Source organism: Mixophyes fleayi, chromosome 1 (genome assembly GCF_038048845.1).
Source record: "Mixophyes fleayi isolate aMixFle1 chromosome 1, aMixFle1.hap1, whole genome shotgun sequence".
NCBI lineage: Eukaryota > Metazoa > Chordata > Amphibia > Anura > Limnodynastidae > Mixophyes > Mixophyes fleayi.
The window spans coordinates 342,287,988-342,310,985 of NC_134402.1; the positions used below are offsets into that span (position 1 = coordinate 342,287,988).

At 39.3% G+C, this 22,998-nt stretch overlaps 1 protein-coding gene across 9 annotated transcripts in view; it reads right to left on the bottom strand.

Moving 5' to 3' along the window:
* ARVCF (ARVCF delta catenin family member) overlaps positions 1-22,998 on the bottom strand; it is an 803,654-nt gene that overhangs the window by 483,035 nt on the left and 297,621 nt on the right. For 7 of the 9 annotated variants that reach the window (XM_075216612.1, XM_075216556.1, XM_075216561.1 and 4 more), the window contains one exon: positions 21-83. The gene's annotated coding sequence lies outside the window, so the exon portion shown is untranslated. Of the gene's footprint in view, positions 1-20; positions 84-20,626; positions 20,740-22,998 lie in introns of all 9 variants that reach the window. The other 2 variants (XM_075216570.1, XM_075216587.1) reach the window with 1 other exon arrangement.

Genomic DNA, 22,998 nt, shown 5'->3' on the forward strand with positions numbered 1-22,998 from the left:
ACTACAGTAGACTAACCTACCTTTTCCTTAGAATTATTTAGCTTCAGCTATTTTAACCTTCCATTTTTCGGCTACAGATGTATCTGCAAGACAAGAAAAATGAAAGATCGGTTATGTGACACATTGGAAAAACAATGATGTGATAAACCAATATGTATGCAAATAGAATCATCATTTTATTTGCCGGAAAATCAGTCAAATATGAAATAATTAGACATTTTAGGGCTCATTCTCATATAAAATGAAAAAAATATAATGAAGGTAGATAAAACATTCTTCTGAACTCATTTTTATTTTATGGTCGGGGTAATTAAATTATAAAATGAACAAAAAATGAACATTACAACTTGGCAATAATGTAAAAGAAGCGAACTGCAAGGAAATGATTAGGCAAACATATTGTGCTAGAATCCAGTGCAACGGAATGTTTATAGACAGCAGTGTGTACAATAAAGATGTTGAATTCATTGTGAATCTCAACAAATGTTGATGTTTGGTGGAAATGTCAGAGACAGTCATAGGGGGGTATTCAATTGTTAGCGTTAACGCTCTGAAACGAGCGCTCAAAAAATCTTAGCGTTAATACGGAAATTCCGCGAGTAAACTACCGTATTAAAGCTTTTCGCGCGCAATATTACTGTATAAACAGTAATATTTTTTGAGCGCTCGTTTTTTAGCGGTAACGCTACCAATTGAATACCCCCCACAGATTTTAGTTTAAGGCACTTGGAAATGGAATTGGAGTTGATAAGAATCCTTTCCGTCTTCTGGGTTGAGGGAGAAAAATGCATCTCTCTCCCATTCAATTTGTACTAATGTTTTATCTTGGTAGGTATGACTAATTATATTTAACTACTGCAAGGTTATGCTGCCTTTATTTCTATGTCAGTAAAACCTGGACAGAATATGTGGATGAGGAGGAGAGGTGGATTAAATATCATTAGAGAGCTTTTTTTTTTTTACCAATGTCATGCTTGTGAATATATGTAAATATCGTGGGTTAGAATTTTGAATTGGAGAGGAGACATTTAAAAAAAATATTAAAACGGATAATCCCATTAATGTACCTGCTGCTCAAATTTAAAACTGGCATCAGTCTAGAACATGCCCCAATATAGAAAGCTGATGACAGAGGTGTTCTACTATTATCATAATATTAATGACTTTGTTCTATTGCCATTTGGTGGCTCCTGAGGTGCCTCTTTGTTATTTAGCTCTCAATTTAAAAACACGAATGTGTGGCCCAATATATAGGGACTCTGATTGTTTAGAGTTAGGACCAACCCTATTAGCAGAAGCTCCTTGATGGGGTGGGTGGCTTACCATACATTTGTGAATGTGTGCAACTAAGAATTCTACATTTTTATGTACAAGTAAAATAGCAGCTCATTTACTGGTTCACAGCGGTGTTGCTGGGGGGATGTTTCTATGTACTTGTTCTATGTTTGTAAGGACAACAATATAAAGTCATATTGTTAAAAAAAATCTCTAATTTGATTGATGGTACATGCTATTCTGTATTTGGAACAAAGAGATGGTATCTTGCAATATGGAGAGGTCTGTTATTTCAAAAAATGAGATAATGGAATTGATTATGCAATATCTGGCAGATAAAGACTAGGGGCTACATTTACTAAGCTGCGGGTTTGAAAAAGTGGGGATGTTGCCTATAGCAACCAATCAGATTCTAGCTTTCATTTATTTAGTACTTTCCACAAAATGAAAGCTAGAATCTGATTGGTTGCTATAGGCAACATCCCCCCTTTTTCAAACCCGCAGCTTAGTAAATCTAGCCCTAGGTATGGTCCTAAACAGGTACAGGTTTTTTGTTTTTTTTTTAAAAAAATCATCATTTAAATTACTGCTTTACTATACTACCACATCACCTCATAAGTAAACCATTCTTTCAAGACATCTTTGATCTGGGAGATCAATGTGATACGATTAGGATTGTATAGGTCTAAAATATTCAAAGGGATCTTGATCCCAATGTATTTTGCTTTGGTTTACCAAGTGCAGTTTTTGTTTTCAGTACCTTAAAGGTTTTCTTTAGGACAATGATGGGCAAGTTTTATTCATGTTCAGTAAATGGAAGATTTCCCAAAGGCATTAAGAACCGAATGTAAGGCAGGTAATAAGGCCTCAACATTAGTTATGGGTAAAAAGACATAATCAGGAATGTACCAACATATGTTTCATAATACCCCAAAGTAGGTTTGTCTAAAGCCTACTCCTTGTCTAACTACAGGAGTAGTAAGGTTAGATATTTCCACTCACATGAAGGCAGGAGGGTGATGATATAAAGCTCCAGCACTTCTGAGGGAAAGTAACCTTTTTCATAACTTGTATAATACATGTTTATATCTGTTGGAATAAATTCATGTTACTGCTGAGTATAAATTATTGAACAATCACCTGGCCTTGGGAGAGAATGGCTCCATTGACTTCACTCTCTGTTCAAAGACTATTGAAAGTTGTTAAAGTGTCTAAGTTGAGAGAATGTAGATTAGAGGTTTAAGAAAGAATTGTATAGAAAAAACTGTTGGTTGATACATGATAAAATGTGGAGAACATATTTTGTTTCTCCATGGTGGCTTTTTTATGTTTGGTTGTGACCTGTATTGCAGAACCCTCTTTCCCCTTACTACAACTTTAAAAGTACACCAGAAAGTAAATATAGCGGGGATTTTGTGTGAAAGAAAAGATCTAATCCAGATTTAACGGCAAGACAGGCATTTGAGGATAAAAGATTGTCAAGTCGTCATGGTCTGGAAAGTATTACGGGGCATTTAAAAGTTGAACAGGAGAGCTACACAATTACCTTTAGATATAAAACCCTGCATATGATAATTGTCACAACGTTTTGGGAAGGGAGCTGTTTATATGACAGTGGCCATATTCTGATGGAAAGATTTCAGTGCTAGTATGTGCTACTTGGAGAATTGAGACCTTGTGCATTGACAGACATAATAGTTGTCAATATCAAAGTTAGTTTCTTAACCTTGGACCAAGAATGGAATCATTCAGCTGAATCCCAATATATAGCTCAAAGTGCTGCTACTGATGAGTGGGAGTTTGCAAAAACCACAAATGTTTGATCTTAGGCAGTTGGGGACAATAATCAAACTAGATGACAATAAGAGAAAGGGGAAAGTGCCTATGCCCACATACGCACTTAGGGGGGAGTTCAATTAGCCGTGATGTTCCACAGAACATCGTGGCTGTGCATTTTTACCATCAAATCTCTGCTAATTTTTCCTCGCACCTCTATGGGATTTGAGGGGAAATCAGCGGAGATTTCTGTAAAAATCCTGCAGCCGGGATGTTCTGAGGAACATAGTGGCAAATTGAATTCTCCCCTTAGATTTTAAAATGTTTATAGGCTAAACATAACATATGTTCAGTGCAAAAAATATACATTCTTGAAATACAAATAAAAAAATAAATGTTATATTTGTAACATACTACTCTGGGCTCAAAGGTGAGAGCAAATATGAAGATGAACCACATTAACATTAACACCAGCAATTTTGAACAACTCTAATGTCAGGTTCAACTGGCATGTTCCAGTCAATCCAAGGGAGAGTTCTGGACTAGAGCTCAAAAGTGTCTGTCACAGCCACTATGATAATCGGATCCCTGTAGCCTGTCTGACTAGGTGCTACTCAGCCCAGAGGTGCGAGGTCTAACAAGGCAGATGATTTTCGCCAGAGACCCCAGCAAGGAGGTATGGAATATGCAGCCTCTGCCCCACAAGTCATGGTCCTCAGAGTCAGTGTCAGATGAGACCGATATAGAGAACCCACAGGTTGGGAAAAAGTGATAATTCGATAGACACTGAAGAAGGCCTGATGGTCTGCAGAGTTGCTAGAGACAAGGAGCGATATTCTGTGGCAGATATGGAGACCACTGTGGTTAGCTGCAGAGTTGCTGAAGCCAAGGAGCAATAGTCTGCAGCAGGTATCGAGCAGGAGAGCAAATGGGCCATGTCTGAATACTAGTGAGATCTGACTAAAAGAACAGACACCTTACCTGTGGAACAGGTGCCTTAAATATCCTGAGGGATAATTAGTCTCACAATGAATGGGAGGAGTAGGTGATTAAAGCTGGGTTTGCACATGCGCAGTCCAGGAATGCAGACTGGTGGTGTCAGGGAGAGCTGCCGTGCCATGAATTCGAAAGGATGCTCAGGGTGAGTGGGCAGGTGAGTGCGCTGGACCCCGGGCATTAGGTTCGCGGGTCTGACGTGTGACAGTGGCATTAGCAGTATTGGAAAGGTCACCTTTGAGCTTTATTTCTGTGGTTCAGTGTACTTACAAAGTTGATCCAGTCATTCTGAAGAAGTGGCAGTGTGCAACGGAGTTTCATGCGCATGGTGCATGTTCCATTCCTTTAGAGTTTTCAGGCCTGCTTCTGGGATCAGGTCCATAAATGTGAATCCATTTATCTGAACTAGGGTTTTTATTGGGAACTCCTAATAGTACATAACTCTGGCTTTCCTGAGGGCTGTGGTGACCTTGACCAATAGCCTCCTCTTAGCAAGGTTCAAGGGTGACGGCAGAATAAAATGTGGATTTTTCTTAGAAGGTTACTTGAGTCTGAGGCCTATTTTGCTGCCTTACAGATCTTGGGTCTGATTCAACAGGGCACGCAAAATGAATGGATTGTGTGTTTGTTTTAAAAAAACGCAAGAAATTCGGGCATACGCATATTTGTATTCAACTACAAGAAGATCTGAAGAAACGTTTCTTGCTGAATACGGGTGTAGGTACGCTCTGCATATCTGACAATTGCCGTATTGAGAAAGACACAACCCACTGCAGGATACAATCAGTACATACGTGCAAGATAAAGTCCCACCAGAATGATAAAAAAAAGTATTCAATTATTGTCAACTGTTAATAATATAGTCATTAATGAAAAACATTTTTGTTTTTTATTCTTTTTTTCCATGATATACATTTATTAGGATGTTGTAAAAATGCATTTTATGTACAGTAGACATTAACATTTCCTCTTGATTGCAAACACATGTTCAAACATGCATATGCGACCATCATCACTATCACTAAGCACTTAGATCTACGATCTACCCTGTTGCTGGTGCAAATGATTCGACTGAAAAACACATACCTTAGAGATGCCCAAAACTTGAATCGGACGCTGCTGCGTATGCTCGACCTTAGCACAAACTTACTGTACATTGACTATGTGCATACGCCCCTTCTTTGCCCCTGTTCCACCCATGAAATCTTAAGCTGTCTGAATTGAATGTACGTGCTTTTACTGGTGTATAGTCCATTTCTGGACATGCGCAGTGCAATTTTACAATAAATACAGCACAGATCAGCATTTACATTCCTTAATGAATTAGGCCTCTTAACTTCAATATGGAAGAAGTGAACTTTAAATCCGGCAGGAGGGGGGGTCCCTGACAGATGTTTGGATCTTGGCAACATATGCATTCTGTCAATAATTAGATAATGATATGACGTTTGTGGCAGCAGGTTTCTAAACACGTGCAACACAAGTTATTGCAGCGTGACCTGTCATCAAGGTCAGTTTCTCTTTCAGAACCCATAAATTTGTCTCAATGCTTCATGAGCAGCATTCAGATCATCATGTGAAGAGGCAAAATCCTCTATGTTGGTTTCTACATGATCAGTACCAATTCCTCAAAGGATGTACAGATATGCAGATATTGAATATATATATATATATATATATATATATATATATATATATATGGACTGGTAAAATGTTTGGCATCTCTCTTACCATGAGAGGACTGAGTGTCAGGAGTTTCCAGATGAACGGTCGATAGCAGAGGATCTGTGTGAGGTGAGCTGGAGATATGTTCAGCGTTCTGGAGCTCCCCTTGTTGGGTAAGTTGGCCCTCACCCGTGTTTTTGCAGGGTGTCGGAGCGTCCCAGCTCAGAAACACCATTCATACTGCACAAGTATTTGCCCTGGCAATCTCTCTCTCTCGTTTTTAGACCCGGGATTTTTCACTTGTACCATTCATACTGCACCAAGACCCGGGTCATTTGAGCTCGCCCCGGTAAAAACCCAGGATTTTGGTGCACTATGAATGGGGTATTATAGGACAGGGAGCAAATACTTTCCCTGGAGGGAAAGATAGGTAACCCCAGAAAGAGGTGATAAAGAAAGAGAGCTTATACTTGAGAATGTACAAGTTCCAAAGTTTGGTGGTGAACCTGATGATTGGAAAAGAGTTGACTGTGGAGAGTTTGGAGGAAAGGGAGGTAAGGACCAAGAATTTTCTCTTGATGTCTAACCAGGAGATTTTGTTGGATGTCACATTCCAGGTACATTGAATATGAACACAGATTATTTTCAGCAGACACATAACGCATCATGAAAAATACAGTCTATAACTGGACATTTTCAAATATATTCAAGAGGGGATGAGATGTCTCCTGCTTAGCCTGAGGGCAACAGCTGCTAATGCAAAGCTCATGGGTTGGGTGCCTGTTTTCCAGAACCAGAGGCAACCTATGGGGTTGCTTTTTCACTTCCGTGTCCCTTGCAATCTGGCTTATCTTTTTCCCCTGATAACATTAGTATACATGTTTTCAGAAAATGGAAGAGAAAATAGGTGATCTTAACAATTCTCTGGTGGTCAAGATTTTAGTTCCCAGCACTGTTGCAGTTATTACAGGCATCTTCCGTTAGACTGCGAATCATCCCTGTCTACTCAATTAAGACCTAGTTTATCACCAAGTGGTGACCAAGCAAGCATTAACGGGTTTGGAATTCGAAAAGAGAATGGTGTATTCTAGAGGTCTATCACTTAATACAATAAACACACTGTGGAGAAGTAGGAAGGACCTTACATCCAAGACAATACATAATTTGTCAGACGTTTTACCAATGGTGTTCTGAAAAAAACAACTTACCAGTTTGTTTCTCCATATTCAGAATTGTTGGTGGAATTGCAGCCTGGGCTTGAGAAAAATATAAACTTGAGGACCTTAAAAGTAGAAATTTCACCCATTTCAGCAGTTACTTAACAAAAATGGTCTCAGAACCCTCTTGTATCCACAGACTGAAAAGTATTTAAAACCTCAAGTATATCCTTGGGATTTGGCTCTGGTACTGCAGGCTGTTAAAAGAACCTCCATTTAAAATAATACAAACAGTTGGATTAAGAGAATTCTTCTACAAAACCGTGTTTGTTTTGGCATTTACTTCAGCCAGGTTAATAAGCAAAATCCAGCACTTGTCATTACTAAGCCTATCTTGTTAATGCTTTTAGACAAGGTGATTCTCAGTCCAGAGGGAAACTTTTTGCCTAAGGTCATTTCATTATTCCATCAATACCAATATATTATTTTTCTAGCATACTATTTTGTTAACATTCTTTCAGGACCCACAGAATGTGCAACACGAAACCTTGCATTTCATGGTTACAATATGATTCCTGATAATTGTTTACAGAAAACACAATCACTGAGGATAGACTACCTCTTTATTTTGTGTGTTGGCCCAAGAGCATGACAACAAACATTCAGAGAATCACTTGTCAAGTGCATAATGTCTTCTAATAAAACGGCATACTGCAAGAAGGCAGTGACATGCGGTAATCAGGGCTCATTCAACCAAAGCACTGTCAACTTCATGGGCATTTAAGGTGAAGGTGACCCCAGAAGGATTACGCAGGGCAGCAGTATGGTAACCCTTTAATACATCAGCGAAACACTGTTCAGGTGTTAAAGCAAAAGCCTTCTCCATACTGTGGCAATAAAGTGGTTTCAGCTGTTTCTAATAGTAATGTTATGTATTGCAGCAAGTATCCCACCCGCCCTTGTGTATTTTTCAATTTTGGTATCTCTTTTGTGAAATATTTTTTGTCACAAATTACCATCATTTTCTGTATCTGGACTGTAGTTATGGTAGAGGGTACAATAATTTTAACTCTATATTGCTCAGCCTAGGTTTTCTTTTTGAAAGAGGAAGGCTAGGATGTAGGGATTCTTCTTATAGTTGTGTTAATTTCCTTGGATTGACTCTTGTGTACCCACTTCCATGTTTACAGTCCATGAAAAAAGAAAATAACAGTAAGTACTGACACAAAAAATGAATCAGTAAATTTAAATTTCCTTAGTATTCAATTAAACTATCGGTATTGGGCTTTTAATATTTATTTCAGGGAGGCGAAGTGAGAAAATTCCCAGGCCTTACTCCTTTCTTGATAAAGGTTTCATTCCTGCAAGTAAGCTGAGCAGTGATGTGTGCCTATGATTTAGTGAGGTTTAAAAATTATCCTAATATGCTGCTGTGACAGACCCGGGCCTTATATTGGGATTATTGTGCCAACCCGGGCTGTCATCAGTGGGCCAACTGAACAACCGTGGTCCACTCTGTTATTAAATGCCGCCTGGTGACCAGATCTGTTATTGCTGTGGTGTCCGGAGAGGGAGGGGAGAGGTAGCTCACAGGAAGTGTGAAAAAGGATTATTATGTCTTTCCTGTCTCCTTACCTGTGAAACTAGAGGACCGGGTATCTAGTGAGCTTTGGTTCCAATCCCGGTGTCCTCACAGCTGCTGAGTCAAATCTTGCCCCAAGGCTAAAATATTTCAGTACTCCCCTGATAAACATTTACCATTATCAAGAGAACTTAGGGATAAAGCTTCTGTCGACATTCTCTACTCATATATGTGTACTATTGCGACCAGGTCTCTTGGGCTAGAAAACAAAAGTTTATAACAGTGTTTCTGGAGACACTGGAGTCACTCACATGTTTATGTGGTTGGAGGCCACTACTACACGCTGTGGGAGATAAGAAAATCAAGTGGTAGGTGGATAACATAGGCAGCATAAGGATCAAGTACACAAATGGCTTTTCTCTTATTTAAAAACATTTATCTTGTCTAGGGGTTCATTACACACCAAGGTACATATATATGCCAAAGACTCACTCATTCAGAGTGAAACACAAGCTTACCTTCCTGAAAAAGTTGCACACACGTTTATGCTTATGTACGCTGTATTCAGAGTTGAAAATGTGTTCAGATGTGAATGAGTAGCACATGTGTCTGCTTGAAAACAGACACACCCTTCAGGCACTTATGTACAACTTGCTAACATGTACAAAAACATTTTATTTTATATGTTATTAATTGCTATGAAGCATCATTTAAATTTATCCAACCTAGAAAATGAGTATGGGGAACCCCTGCTAAAGTGGTAACAGCACAAAGCTAGACAAAGCTTTGCTGGTATCAAGGAAACCTGGAGCATGCTCCCCTCCCATTTGAAATTGTGAAACAGACCCAAACCTGACAGCACAGGGCTGGAGCCTGGATGGGGAAGGTGGAATGGACCAGGAGAAAAATTATTTATTAAAATAAAATTTGACACAATTCCATTCCCAATCCCAATCCCATCCATATTATAACAGGTCAACTGGGGTGACAAAATTGCCACTCTAGGGGGCCAACTATCCCATCACCCACAGCCTAGCCCAAGGGCAGAGCCGTAACTTAAACTTTTAACGTCTGGGGCGAGAAGCAAAACTGCCTTCCCCCTAGACCTCAATTTTAACCAAATGAACCTAAATTATTCATAAACTGCGCTTCCTTCAGCGTTGTGCCATGGTCGGTGGCCCCTCTTGAACAGCCATAGTTACGACCCTGCCCAAGGCTGTCAGGAAGATGCCCAGTAATGTTCGGCGTATGGCTGGATCAGGTTTACATGATGACAGGATAAGCCCAAGCTGCAGGGCTCCCTGTTATTGCATTACTGTCCCCTGTTGTTGTGGGAACCATTATGCTGCCCATTTTTATTACAGAGTATTCCCATTCACTTCAAATTGCGCACAATCAATGTGTCAATATGATATCTGGTGCAATAAAAAGGGTACTGTATGTAAAATACAAAAATTAGATAATTCAAACTTTGGGAAACAAGATTATCTCTTCAACGCATGCTACATCTGCACATGTAACTGACTGGTGGTGGTACTCTATAAATTGGCTTCTTCTACTTTTAACATCTACGTATTACTGTGCTGACTGCCTGGACACATACTGTACCAACACACAGCAGTAGGCTGCAGCATGTCTGGCATGATCCTTCTAGTCCCTAATACCATAAATGCTGGTAATCTTTTGAATACACTTGGCAAACTCTCAAGACACATGGATTGCAGGTTCATAGTTGCCAACATTCCCTAATTTCCAGGAACAGAATCAGATTTTATAGATCCTGGAAATGTCCCTACATTTGTATATTGATCAACTGTTCAATACAATTCCTGTAAGATCAGATGTGCTACTCACTATTCATATTCCCATATTTTAGAAGGTAATAATTCAAATGTAACCAATTACATTGTGATAAACTTCTGTAAACATGTCATGATCGTGACTGATGGGCACCATGGTTCCCCAAGACAGTTCAATTTGCATTAATTTTAGATGCACCTGCTCAGCAGGAAAGTGTTCCTGGAAATTATTTAAAAATGTTGGCACCTGTACAGGTCATACTGTGCTGGTTCCTTGCTGTCCCTTGTTTTGCTGACAAAAAGATTTCTGTAATTACATCCTTGCACCATTTTGGATAATTCAGACGTATCCCCAACGCTCTATGCCCTAGTCAAGTGTCCTTACTATACTTACTTAACACCACTATCACATTTATTGTGATATCAAGCCCTGTGTTCGTAAATAATAACAATTATAACCATTTAATTGTCCTGTCGTGGGACAGAGCATACACCAATGGACCAGTGCACAGCGGTCTGGTGTTGAGCCCTGGGGACTGCACACTGAAGCAGTTATTGCTTTGGTTATCTGCTGAATGTGTTAACCAACCGAATTTGTCTGCTAACTGGAGGGTTGTGACCTCATGGACCAATAGGAATCACCCTCCTAACTTGTTTTTACAATTCGCCACAGATTATCACCACTATTATATGTGTGATATGCTACATTTCTGCAAATGATATGTTCACACAGGAGTTTTCTGTGTATTTCAAATGATTTTATGCTTCAGAAATAATCCTAAAATGCCACTCTCTTTGCTTTAACAGGATTCATAACAAGAATGCTCATGAATGCCTATAAGTGGTATCGTAAATGAGGATTTAATTTTTCATGCTCTTGAATGTGGCCACATGAAAGTAAAACACTATAGTACTTTTAAAATCATGCATGTAGCCATACATACACCGATCAGCCACCACATTAACATCACTGACAACTGAAGTGAATAAAATTAAAAAATGGGCAAGCATAAAGATCTGAGCAACTTTGACAAGGGCCAAAGTGTGATGGCTAGGCGACTGGGTCAGAGCATCTCCAAAACGGCAGGTCTTGTGGGGTGTTCCCAGTAAGCAGTGGTTAGTACCTACCACAACCAGTGAACCAATGACAGGATTATGGGAACCCAAGGCTCAATGCTTATGGGGAGCGAAGGCTAGCCCACCTGGTTCAATTCCACAGAAGAGTTACCGTAGCACAAATTGCTGAAAATGTTAATGCTGGTTATGATAGAAAGGTGTCAGAACACACAGTGCATCCCATTTTTCCTGCGTGTGGGACTGTGTAGCCAGCAGACTGGTCAGAGTGCCCATGCTGACCCTGCCCACTGCCAAAAGTGCCTACAATGGGGACGTGACCACCAGGACGGGATCATGGAGCAATGGAAGAAGAGGGCCTGGTCTGCTGAATCACGGTTTCTTTTACATCATGTGGACAGCCAAGTGTGTGTGCGTCGTTTATCTGAAGAGATGGATCTAGGAAGCACTATGGGAAAATAAGGCAATCCAATGGAGGCAGTGTGATGCTCTGGACAATGTTCTCCTGGGAAACCTTGGGTTCTGACATTAATGTGGATGTTACTTAGGCACATACCACATACGTGAACATTGCTGCAGACACCCCTTCATGGCAACAGTATTTCCTGATGGCAGTGGCCTCTTTCAGCAGAAAAATGCACCCTGCCACACTGCAAATATTGTTCAGGAATGGTCTGAGAACCAAGACAAAGAGTTTACGGTGTTGACTTAACTTCAAAATTCCCCAGATCTCAATCCGATCAAGCATCTGTGGGATGTGCTGGAAAAACAAGTGCAAATCATGGAGCCCTCACCTCACAGCTTACAGGACCTAAAGGATCTATTGCTAAAGTCTTGGTGCCAGATACCACAGGACACCTTCAGAGGTGTTGTGGAGTCCATGCCTTAACAGGTTCGAGGCAATGTTAATGTTGTCGCTGATCGATATATATGCAGTGCAAGTTAAGTGATGCTGAACTTAAACAGTTAGAAGATTCTTCAAACTGTCAATCACAAACAAGACCTGTCTATATACAGTATGTTATGTGTGTGCTGGACGCTGAACATTTTTCACAAATGTTTCTCCTTGCTTATCTTATGGTGTATCTAACAATATAAGGTCTTATGAGTGGCAGGTTATTTATTCAAACTAAAAATGGATCCTGTTACAAACTATGATTAAACATCCGACCACACAGGTGGATTTGTACTGTACATTATGGCAAATAATTACTACTGAATATTTTATTTTAGCACCATTTAGCACTTATTTTGTAATTGCATTTTTTCTCATCTATGTTAATGCATGGCTTTAAAAAACACAATGGTAGAAATATAGTCGTGGACAAAAATACTGGCACCTTTGCAGTTTTTTTCCAATAATGCACAATTTCTTTCATCAAATTATTAAAATTAAAAAATATTTTGGCATCCACGTTATGTATTTCTTTGGTTTGCAGAAGAATAAAACACAAACAGCAAAAAATATAGTTCTAGCTTATTCTTAGAGCTTGTTCTTCGTTAGAAATAATGCAATTTCAATTGGAAAGTTTCCCTTTACTTTGGAACTGAACTCAAGTGTGGCCAGCAATATAAAAAGTACTCAGCTTCAATAGAGAAAATAACTAATTAACCTATCCCATAAATTGTAAACTTGCGAGCAGGGCCCTCTTATCTCTATGTATGTATTACCCAGTATTGTTTCATTACTGTTTCCTCCCAATTGTAAAGCACTACGGAATCTGCTGGCACTATATAAAGAAGTGTTGATGATGATGATGATGATGTGCTATTATGAGAATGGAGAGAAGAGAGAAAGCCAGAGAATTGTCTGAGGAGTTCAGTCAGATAGAAGACTGTAGCCAAGCATGGACAATGTCAAGGCTACAAATCAATGTCCAGAGACCTTGATGTTTCCATTTCTACTGATATGTATGTACATAATGTTATTAGCTTACGTCCCTGGATGTGACCGCAATAGACAATGTGATTGAAGATTACAGCACAGGGCTGTTTGAATGCTGGAGCAAGCACTTTGATCAACTGTGAAACAGATTTAAGCTGACCTTCAGACACAAAGTAAGACAGTTCCACCTAGCACCATCCGGTGCCAACTCAAAGAAAGGGGGTTATATGGTAGGAAGCCCAGGAGGCCCATTGCCGAGAAAGACACATAAGAAAGCCTAATGGGAATTTGACAAAACACACCTGAACAAGCAAATTCCTTCAGGGAGAATTTCCTGTGGACAGATAATTATTAATTTATTTATTTATAAAGCACCACAGATTCCATAGCGCAGAACAATTTTACAAATACAGACAGAACATAAATAATACAGAAAGCAAATCACAAATACAGTAGCAAAGATGACTGTGAGTAAAACTGTGGGGACTCACACAGAAAATAGCAAAAAACATGTAAGTACAAATAAGGAAGACAGACAGTAGAATACACCAAATTATAGCTTTTTAGTAAACCACATTATAGGTTTACAGAATGCAAAATGAAATAAACATCATCTCTACTGTCAAACATGGAGGAGGTTCAGTGGTGTTTTGGTGTTGCTGTGCTATATCGGCACTGGGAGCCTTGCACGTGTGCATGGCATCATGAAATCTTGAAAACACAATATTGAACCCAGCGTCAGAAAGCTGGGTTATCATCAATGGGCATAGGTCTTCAAGCAGGACATTGACCCCAGCCACATTTCAAAAGGAATGGTTCAAGACAAGACACCGGACTATTATGAAGTGGTGACCCATGAGTCTAGTTCTAAATCTCATCGAATACCTGCTAAGAGATCTGAAAACTGCAGTTGGGAGAAGTCACCTTTCAATCTGGACCAAGAGTGGACCAAATTGCCAGTAGAGAAGTATATCATTCATGGCTATAGGAAGCAGTTGATTGTAGTTATTTTGACCAAAGGCTCTAATATCATATTATTATTACTATTATTATTATTATTATTATTATTATTATTATTATTATTATTAATAACTCTAGAGTTCCAATAGTTTTGTCAATGCTTTTTGTTTTCATTTTCAGTTGCAAAAGGATATACAGTATTAAATTTAGAAACAAAACTTATGTAATATTAACAAAGAGAACTGTGGAGACCAAATACTATTGCTAATTTCAACTTATGTAAAGAATTTATGTATACTTATAAATAGATTAAATTGAGGAAATTGTGACGTATTTGAAAACAAAATACAAGGTTGCCAATATTTTTGGCCACAACTGTATATTCAGAATCCTTCTGGGTTATATTGGAAATACACTTCCACATTTAATATGTCTAAGAGAGGGAAAATAATGCTGCTATGTCATTGATCAGCACCAGCTGCTCATACAAAATGAGCATCACTTCTAAGACTAAAATTAAAATATGGCAATCACAATATTCAGTGATCAGTGTCTATAATTGTCAGAAAGAACACATTAAGTTAAACATGAGAACAGGGTTTTTATTTACCTCATAAAATGTCTGCCAGTAATTTTCTGTAAGGAATAATGGAGAAAAACAACTGTGCTAAGCCTGCTTGCTGCACAATCTCTGTTCCCTGTTGTTGTATTGTTCTTTCTGTGTAATATACACATACAAGCCAACTAGAAAACTTGTTTTCATTGTGGTCCTTGTGATTAAGTCAACACACTGAAAAAAATAAATGGTTAAAGTAGTGCATCATCCACAGAAGGGGTAGATTAGCACAGCACGTTACAGCAAAAATTATACACTTAGTGCACTAAGTTCAAAGGACGGCAAAAAATATATACTTGCTGTGACGGTTCTTACAAGGAGACTTGGTAGATGCAGCGAATCCTAGAGGTTCGTACAGTTTGGCACTACTCCAGTAGGGCGCGGAGTCTAACGAGGAGACGGTGTTCACCAGGAACCGCAGCAAAGCGGTATGGGCTTAGCTGCGTCTACCTCGCAGGTCGCGGCCCCTACTAAGAGCACTGTACGGAAGCCCTTGGGAAGGCTACAGGGAATAGTACCGTAGGAAGGGAGGTCAATGCTGTAAGTAATGGTAGTGTAGATGCCGCAGATAGGCGTCAGCTCTGCAGGCCACTATGTGGTAGATGAGGCAGGAGATGAGCGTCAGCTCTGCAGGCAGCAGTAGAGAAGATAAATGCAGCAAGACACCAGGGAAGCCACTTCTATCACAAGGAGGTGACTCAAAGAACAGGCACTGAAGACAGAGAGGAGGTGCCTTTTAAACTTGCCGCCAAGGAGAAGTACCAATGAGCAGGAGGCAGAAGATTTAATGCAGCCGCCGGATCCAAGATGGTGGTGCCCAGCGGGAAGCGGAGCGCCGATGAGGGGTGCGCTGCCCGAACACCCGGCGTGTGATACTTGCATGATATGGCAAAAAGAATTGATCTTTTTCAGCATAAAATTAAATACTTATCATGCATGCTATAGAAAATGATATAAATATAACATTATAGGGCGTAGCATAAACATTTCAAATGCATGGTATGGCAAAAAAGCAAATATTGACTGTACAATTCACATCCAAATGTCTAGCCTATACAGCCCAGTGTTCAACACATACAGAACACCACCATCCACAACCAAAGAGCCTCATGAGGCCATCATACAGTCCAAAAGTACTCACCCCTTATCCACGGTGCTTCCCAGACCACAGTTATTGGTTACAATGGTTACAAGTGATCTGTGAGTGGTTAGACTTCACTAGGAGTTCTGGTTTAGTTAATCACAAGTACTGTGGGGTGTGTTACTTGGGAATGGGATATCCATTTCCAAACCAATATTACACAGTGATACCATATGACTTTGAATGTGTACAGCCTAACCTCTTGACATTTAATTAGTTTTTTTCTTTATAATTAAATGGAAAAGATGTTGGGCCCTATGTAGAGTTTGATACATGTCTATTTTGTGTAAACTATGCATTTACCTACTGCACATGTACATTCCCTATAAAAAGAACGGGCTGATCAGTAGCAAATAGACAGTTTATCGAACCAACATTCCTGAGATTGTTTACCCGAGTTTGACCCCTTGGCTTTCGACAACTACCTCTCTGGCTGTTGATCCCTACACTCTATTCTATTGTCTGATTCTCAACACTCCATTCCAGAACTAATTGTTGTACTTAAATGTACAGCATGTATATTATATATATTCAATGTTGGAAACTGTTATTATCTCCGCCTGCCATTGGAATTCATCAGCTTATATTTTACTATCACAAAATATTCAAAATCTTCCATTGAGATTTTGTGGCAATAATGAGAAAAACCAACATGCAGCTTAACTGCTGGAGTAAAATTATTTAAGTTTGGTAGGAAGTCATAAGAATGGTTATTGTAAATAGTATGTCATTGACAAAGAGGGACAAATTGTACTGTATGACTGGTCTGAAAAGTGAATACCATGTATTGGATCTGCCTCCGGCTGTATCGCAGCATTGCCCATGGGGATGCTGTTCTGCCTATGCAGCTCCTGACTGCTGGACTATCTTAGGAATTTGTTTTTATTTTACACTTGTCTTGCAGTACCTGGGTCTCACCAGTGGTGCTGCTATTTCCATTTTCCCTTCACCAGCAGTTTACTTTTTCCCTGGTTAATTACTGCATCTGTGTCTGTGCCTATTTATGCCTGCTTCCATGTGCACCTTGATGGTCATTGTTCTTACTGTTCTTTTTCCTTAGGACTTACTTGAAGCTGCTAGCTGTCATCCTGATCCTGGCTATTCATCTCACTCAGCTAGTTCAGCTGCACCTGCTGTTGTTTTTTCTGCTACTTACCTGTTTCCAGCCATGCCCGAATATCCGTCTTTTCATACTCAGCTACATCAGGTCTGTACCTTTCCTGCATTATTTTGGATTATGTTTGTTCAATAAAACTGTTATGTTTTTCATCATACTCCGGGCTCCATAGCTGTTATTAATAATTCCAGCTATTAGCACAGAAATGTGACAATTGAACTGAATTGGATGTGGACATAAAAAGAAAAGAAATAAAGGGCAGGGAGCATTGAGTAAAGGGATCAGGAATTCCAAAGGGACCTGGAATAAATAGTTCCAATACACCCTATCAAACTGCTTTATGGCATCTAATTAACAATCATTGTGGAAGTGCTGTGTTTATTTGCATGATTAAGGATACAATTAATTTTATATTGTTGGGGGTGTCTTGATCAAGGAAATCCTACTTGCTCTCTATGAATTGCAGTTCATAAAATGGGAGCCAACCTGTTTACAAGTATTTGGCGAAAAGTGGTCTATAACGGTCACACCTTTGCCTTCTTTTTGGTACCACAACTAGAGTGGTACAAAATCAAGGCAAACAGGAGTCAGGAAATAATCCAACACCTTAGCAAAAACCATGTTGCACTGATGGGGCACAAGGGAGTTTTAAATGTGCAGACAGATTTACAGTTGGGTGGGGGGCACACTCTATAGGAACTTGCAAAAGAAAGTCCAAGAGCTTCCAGGTGCCCTTACCTTTTATTCATCCCAGCTTTGAGAAAGTGATATAAATGGAGGAATGGTCTGACCAAACAGCTGCTAGAATTACAGGATCTAGCAGTAAAAGTACAAAAATTTCCGAAGGTCTGGCGGATTATAAAAAAAAAAGTGAAATCACTGTCCAGGGGGTGTAAGTTTCGTCAACTGTCTGCCAAATCAGAATATTTAGGATGATTTAATAGAGATTTGGAGACATGGGTGGCCCAGTAGAAACATTGCTGTCTAACAGCACTGGGGACATGAGCTTGATTCAACCAAGACACTATCATGTTTGTGTGGGTTTTCTTCCACAATCCAAAAACACAGTGCTTAATTGATTTCTGTGGAAATTGCCCCTTATGTGCATGTGTGTGTGTGTGTCCATGTGGTAGAGAACAGAGACCGTACACCCAATGAGACATAGACTGATGTGAATAATTAATCACTCTCTGCAAAGCCCTATAAATAAATATTGAAAATGAGAGAAAAGTAGATGAGGTTGGTTTGAGAAAAAATTGTTCGAGAATACAGTCTTAGAGACCAACTGGGATCAACATATTTTGTATTCTAGTTCAGATCTATTGTGTTTATGTATACCAAAAAGATCACCAAACCTTTAGTTTCATTGTTTTATTGAGTTGGCTTAATAGATCTGATAATATGTTTTGAAATATAGTTAAACAGAACAATATTGAAAAGTTGGTCTCCTGTAGAAACTGAATCTAATTTTTTTTGTAAGAGATAGTGAGTGAAAACCATCTTGCATTTTGAAAGACTATTAAGGTCATAGAAAATGTAAATGTTGAGATGTGTTGTGTATTCCGAAGCTCTGAAGCAGAGGTTAGGGAATTTGGTACAATTTATCACGTTAATGCATTTGTACATATTAGCAATAGCAAGTAAAGAAAACGTCATTTTCTTTCATGCTGAACATAATCCTTTTCACCAGTGCAGTGCGTCCAATTGGTTTGACTTGGTTACGGTTAAGTATCCCAAAGCCCCAGCTTGAATTGTTGGGTGGAAACGTCTCCATTCTCTATAGAAGAGGGAGAGACACAGCTGTGTACTTTGTAGTGCTCCAGATGAGCACATACAAGCTAAAAGTGTGTACTTTTTATTCTGAGAAAACACAGCAGCAGGTTTTCTTTTTTTAGGAAAAAGCTGCATTAAGCTCTTGTGATAGGAGGAGGAAGCCTGTTGTGGTTTGGAAGTCCATAACTTAAACAGAGGCAAAAGTAAATCCTGCAATTCTGCTGTGTTGTGCTGGTTCATAGCTGGTGTCCTAATTCATACAAACTCATGGGGGTATCCAGTAAAAGCCCAGCAATGTAGTGCAACACATTGTGTTACTATATAATGGTGTTATGTATGTAATGAAAAATCTAACCAAAGATGTACTAATTAGACCAACAATGCACAATGATCAAAATTCTATATACATTGGGCCTGATTCATTAAGGAGAGTAAAGCCTTAAAATGAGTAACTTTGCACCTTGGCAAAACCATGTTGCATTGAAGGGGGAGGCAAATATAAAATGTGGAGACAGATTTATATTTATGTCCTAGATCAACTTTCAATTTCAGTGTACAAAAAAACCTATTAAGAACTTGTGTGCTACATGAAAAAAACAGCCAGTATTTATCTTATGTGCAAAATAGAGATGCTCAGGCTTGGTTTTCTGAAAACCGAGCCCACCCGAACTTAGGGAATCCGAGTAGGCTCGCTAGCCGTCTCGTTACTTTTGTGCATCCTCGGATATAAATTGAGGCAAAACATCATTGTTGCGTTGTCGGATCTCGCGGGTTTTGGATTCCATAAGTACCGCCCTCCCCAGGAGATCCAGCGCCATTGCTCACACAGAAAAAGGGGTAGCAGTGTTCTTGTCATTCTCCATTCTCCAGTGACATTGCTCAGAGCCATTGCTCACACAGAAACAGGGGTAGCAGTGTTCTTGTCACTCTCCAGTCTCCAGTGTCACTGCTCAGTGACATTGCTCATACAGAAACAGCAGGAGTAGCAGTATTCTTGTCACTTGACAAAACATGACGTGAAATGATTGGAAATTAATGTTATTGAGGTTAATAATAATGTAGGGATAAAAAGAGCTAAGTTATGTGATTTTGACAACAAAAAATAGGGATCGGGATCCAAAACCTAAACACACGAGGGCGGTTTTGCCAAAACCAAAACACGAAGTTAATCCAGACCCAAAACCAAAACACGGAGGTCAGTGAACATCTCTAGTGCAAAATAATAAACTATTTTGCACCCCTTGCATTGTAACATGGTTTAGTCCAGAACACTTATTCTTTTTTTGCCTTACTTTCCTTAACGAATCAGGCTCATTATTCGTAGAGTAGCTGAAAATCAAGGAATGCTCAATGTGTTGCAAATCTTACATAACACTGCCACAGGGATGACATTTTTTTCTCTAATAAACTAGATCCTGTCTGACAAACAAAGCAGAGTGTATGCAATAATGGCTTATTACAGGTACTTGTGTTTCTGCATATTTCCAGGTGACAAATGAATGTCACTCTCCCGAGAATCATAACAGGAACTAAATGACTCTTCTAATATTCTCCATCCATATTTTTTACTTTAGGAAGTATTAAGGATTCTGGAAGCATAATGCCAACATTAGTAGGGCTGTATCTCTTCTTTGGAGTCAGCACAAGGGACTTACTTTTAGCACTTCAAGGCTTCCTGCCACGGCTCAGATTGACTTTGACTTGGTTACAGCTTAGCTAAAAACTCACTTATTGTCCTTTTCGTGTTTAATTAACTTGAAAAAAGAAAGCAAGTTTTCTGTAAGCAGTTTCATCTTTGCACTGATGATACCTTGGAGGGGAAGAAGAGAACGGTCGAAGAGCATCTGGGTGAATCACAAATGAGAAGATATAAATCCCAGCGGGTTTTTTTTATAGGAAGAACAGCTTATCCTCTTGATCCCACTAGAATGAAAATGGAGAATCAAAAAAGATAAACTAGCTACAAATAAATGAAGCAGTAATCAGGGTAAGATACTGGCGGCAATAGGTAGTGACTGCATGAGCCAGGTGCTAATGTATGGCTTTATGTTTGCTATCCACCTCCCAGCAAGAATCAAACTGGCATGTTGGTTTTTGATTTATCATAAAATCTTTCATCCCTGAAATCCTCTTACATCTAAAAACACAAACAAAGTGCCTTAGGTTTTATAAGCACTAACTGTGTATGTAAAATAAAATAATAAAACCTTCCCAAAAACCATATTACCTTAAAAAAGTGTTAATATAAAGGACAAAAGAAGAGTGGAAAAGCACTAGAACAATGCAAGGCTGCGCTTTTCTGCTCTCTGTAAGTAATAAATATCACTACATTTCATTATAACTCATAACTCTTTTACACAATATATTGTAAATTAATACAATGGTGATAAACATAGAAGACCTGGTTCATCCTCGGAAGTAAGTACCACTGCATGCTGTAATGTGCGTGAAATTGTTCTGCGCATGCTCAGGAAACGACATTATGCCAGTGAAAGCAATTGCATGCAACTGACACTTCTAACTGCCTACCACATGAAGGTCAGAACGGGGGTTGGAAGGGGCGAAGGTCGAGAGCGGGCACATACATCCGATTCAAGTTCTGGGCATCTCTGAGGTATGTGTATTTTTAGCTGTATCACTTGCACCAGCTACCGGGCAGGTATAAGTGCTGATTGATAGTGATGATTACACATATACATGTGTTGGCAAGTAAGAGAAACTATCAAAATGCATTAAGAGCATCCTGATATATGTATTTCATGGGAGGATTAACATTTTTGTAACATGTATTTTTATTAATGATTATAGTATTAAGAGTTGTTAATTTATTTAATAGAATTATTTTTTGCATGTGGTCTGATAAGAATTGATATTGCACATGTGTGTATACTGCATACCCATATTCAAATGGAAACGATTCTTGAGATCTGCCTTGACTAAGGGTGGCTGTGCGTGCAAGTTATGTCCGATATGTTTAAATGTAACTTTCGTTCACATTGTGCTTGAAGATGAATCAGGCCCAAATTGTTTAGATTGTAATTCATGACACATAGAAAGTGTGGAGTTTCTGGTGATTTACATGGAAAGGTGGAATATGCAGCTGTCCCATGATTGTGTGACATGCCTCCAATATCACACAAACAACATATTACAGACCACACTACTCACAGTGATCCCAATCCTGATACTCCTTGCCCCAATGTATTCATTTTCTATCTAGACAGAGATGCCAATGGACCAGATTTGTCAATATTATGAAAACCATTTTAAAAACTGAATAGCATGACATTGCACTGGTGGATCTCCCACCGATTACTTCTTGCAATTTTCTGCATTTGAAAAGAACACAACTTAACTGCATACACTTAACTAACACATAGTGATGTAGGTATCGTCCGTAACACTCATACAGTGCTCTAAGAAGAGCGGGGTTAATGGGAAAACAAAGAATACAATACACAGCGGTGGCAATAAGCATAAAGACAGGCAAAGCATTTTTTAAACTCTTAATTGGGTAACAAATAGAGTAGCATGCACATCAGCAGTAGAACAAACTGCACATATTTATATGTACATGTAAATGTGCTACTGAAACAGAACATACAACAACATTTTCATGAGAAATGAAAGGTGGGGAGGAAGGGGGCAGAGGAGGCTCTGAATGGGTAATGGCAGTGGGTGTCCAGGTGCATTCACAAAAAATCAGGCCCAGTTATGACATGGAGCAAGAGCTATAGTCTTGACGTTTCAAGCACTTGGAATATGATGTAGAAATTATTATTAGCCTTTATTTATAGGGCACAACAACATTTCCAGACACCATACAGAGACAGACATGAGACCATACAGGGTAGAAACAGTACCGTACATTAAACAAATACTACCAGGACTTCAAACACTCCAAATATAGCTTGCATAGTGAAGTAGGAGAAGGAGCATACATCCTAGAGGGAGGGCAAACAGACAGGAGGCACAAAGGGAATTAGAGCATAAGATAATCAAGTATGGATAGAAGATTAGGTGGATGGCTGGTTGGCTTTGAGGAAAAGTTGAGTTTTGAGTGCTCATTTGAAGGATCCCAAATTAGGAGACAGTCGGATGGAGCGTGGGAGGTCGTTCCAATGAAGAGGGGCAGCCCGGGAGAAGTTTTGGATTCTGGAGTGGGATGAGGTGATCAGGGTG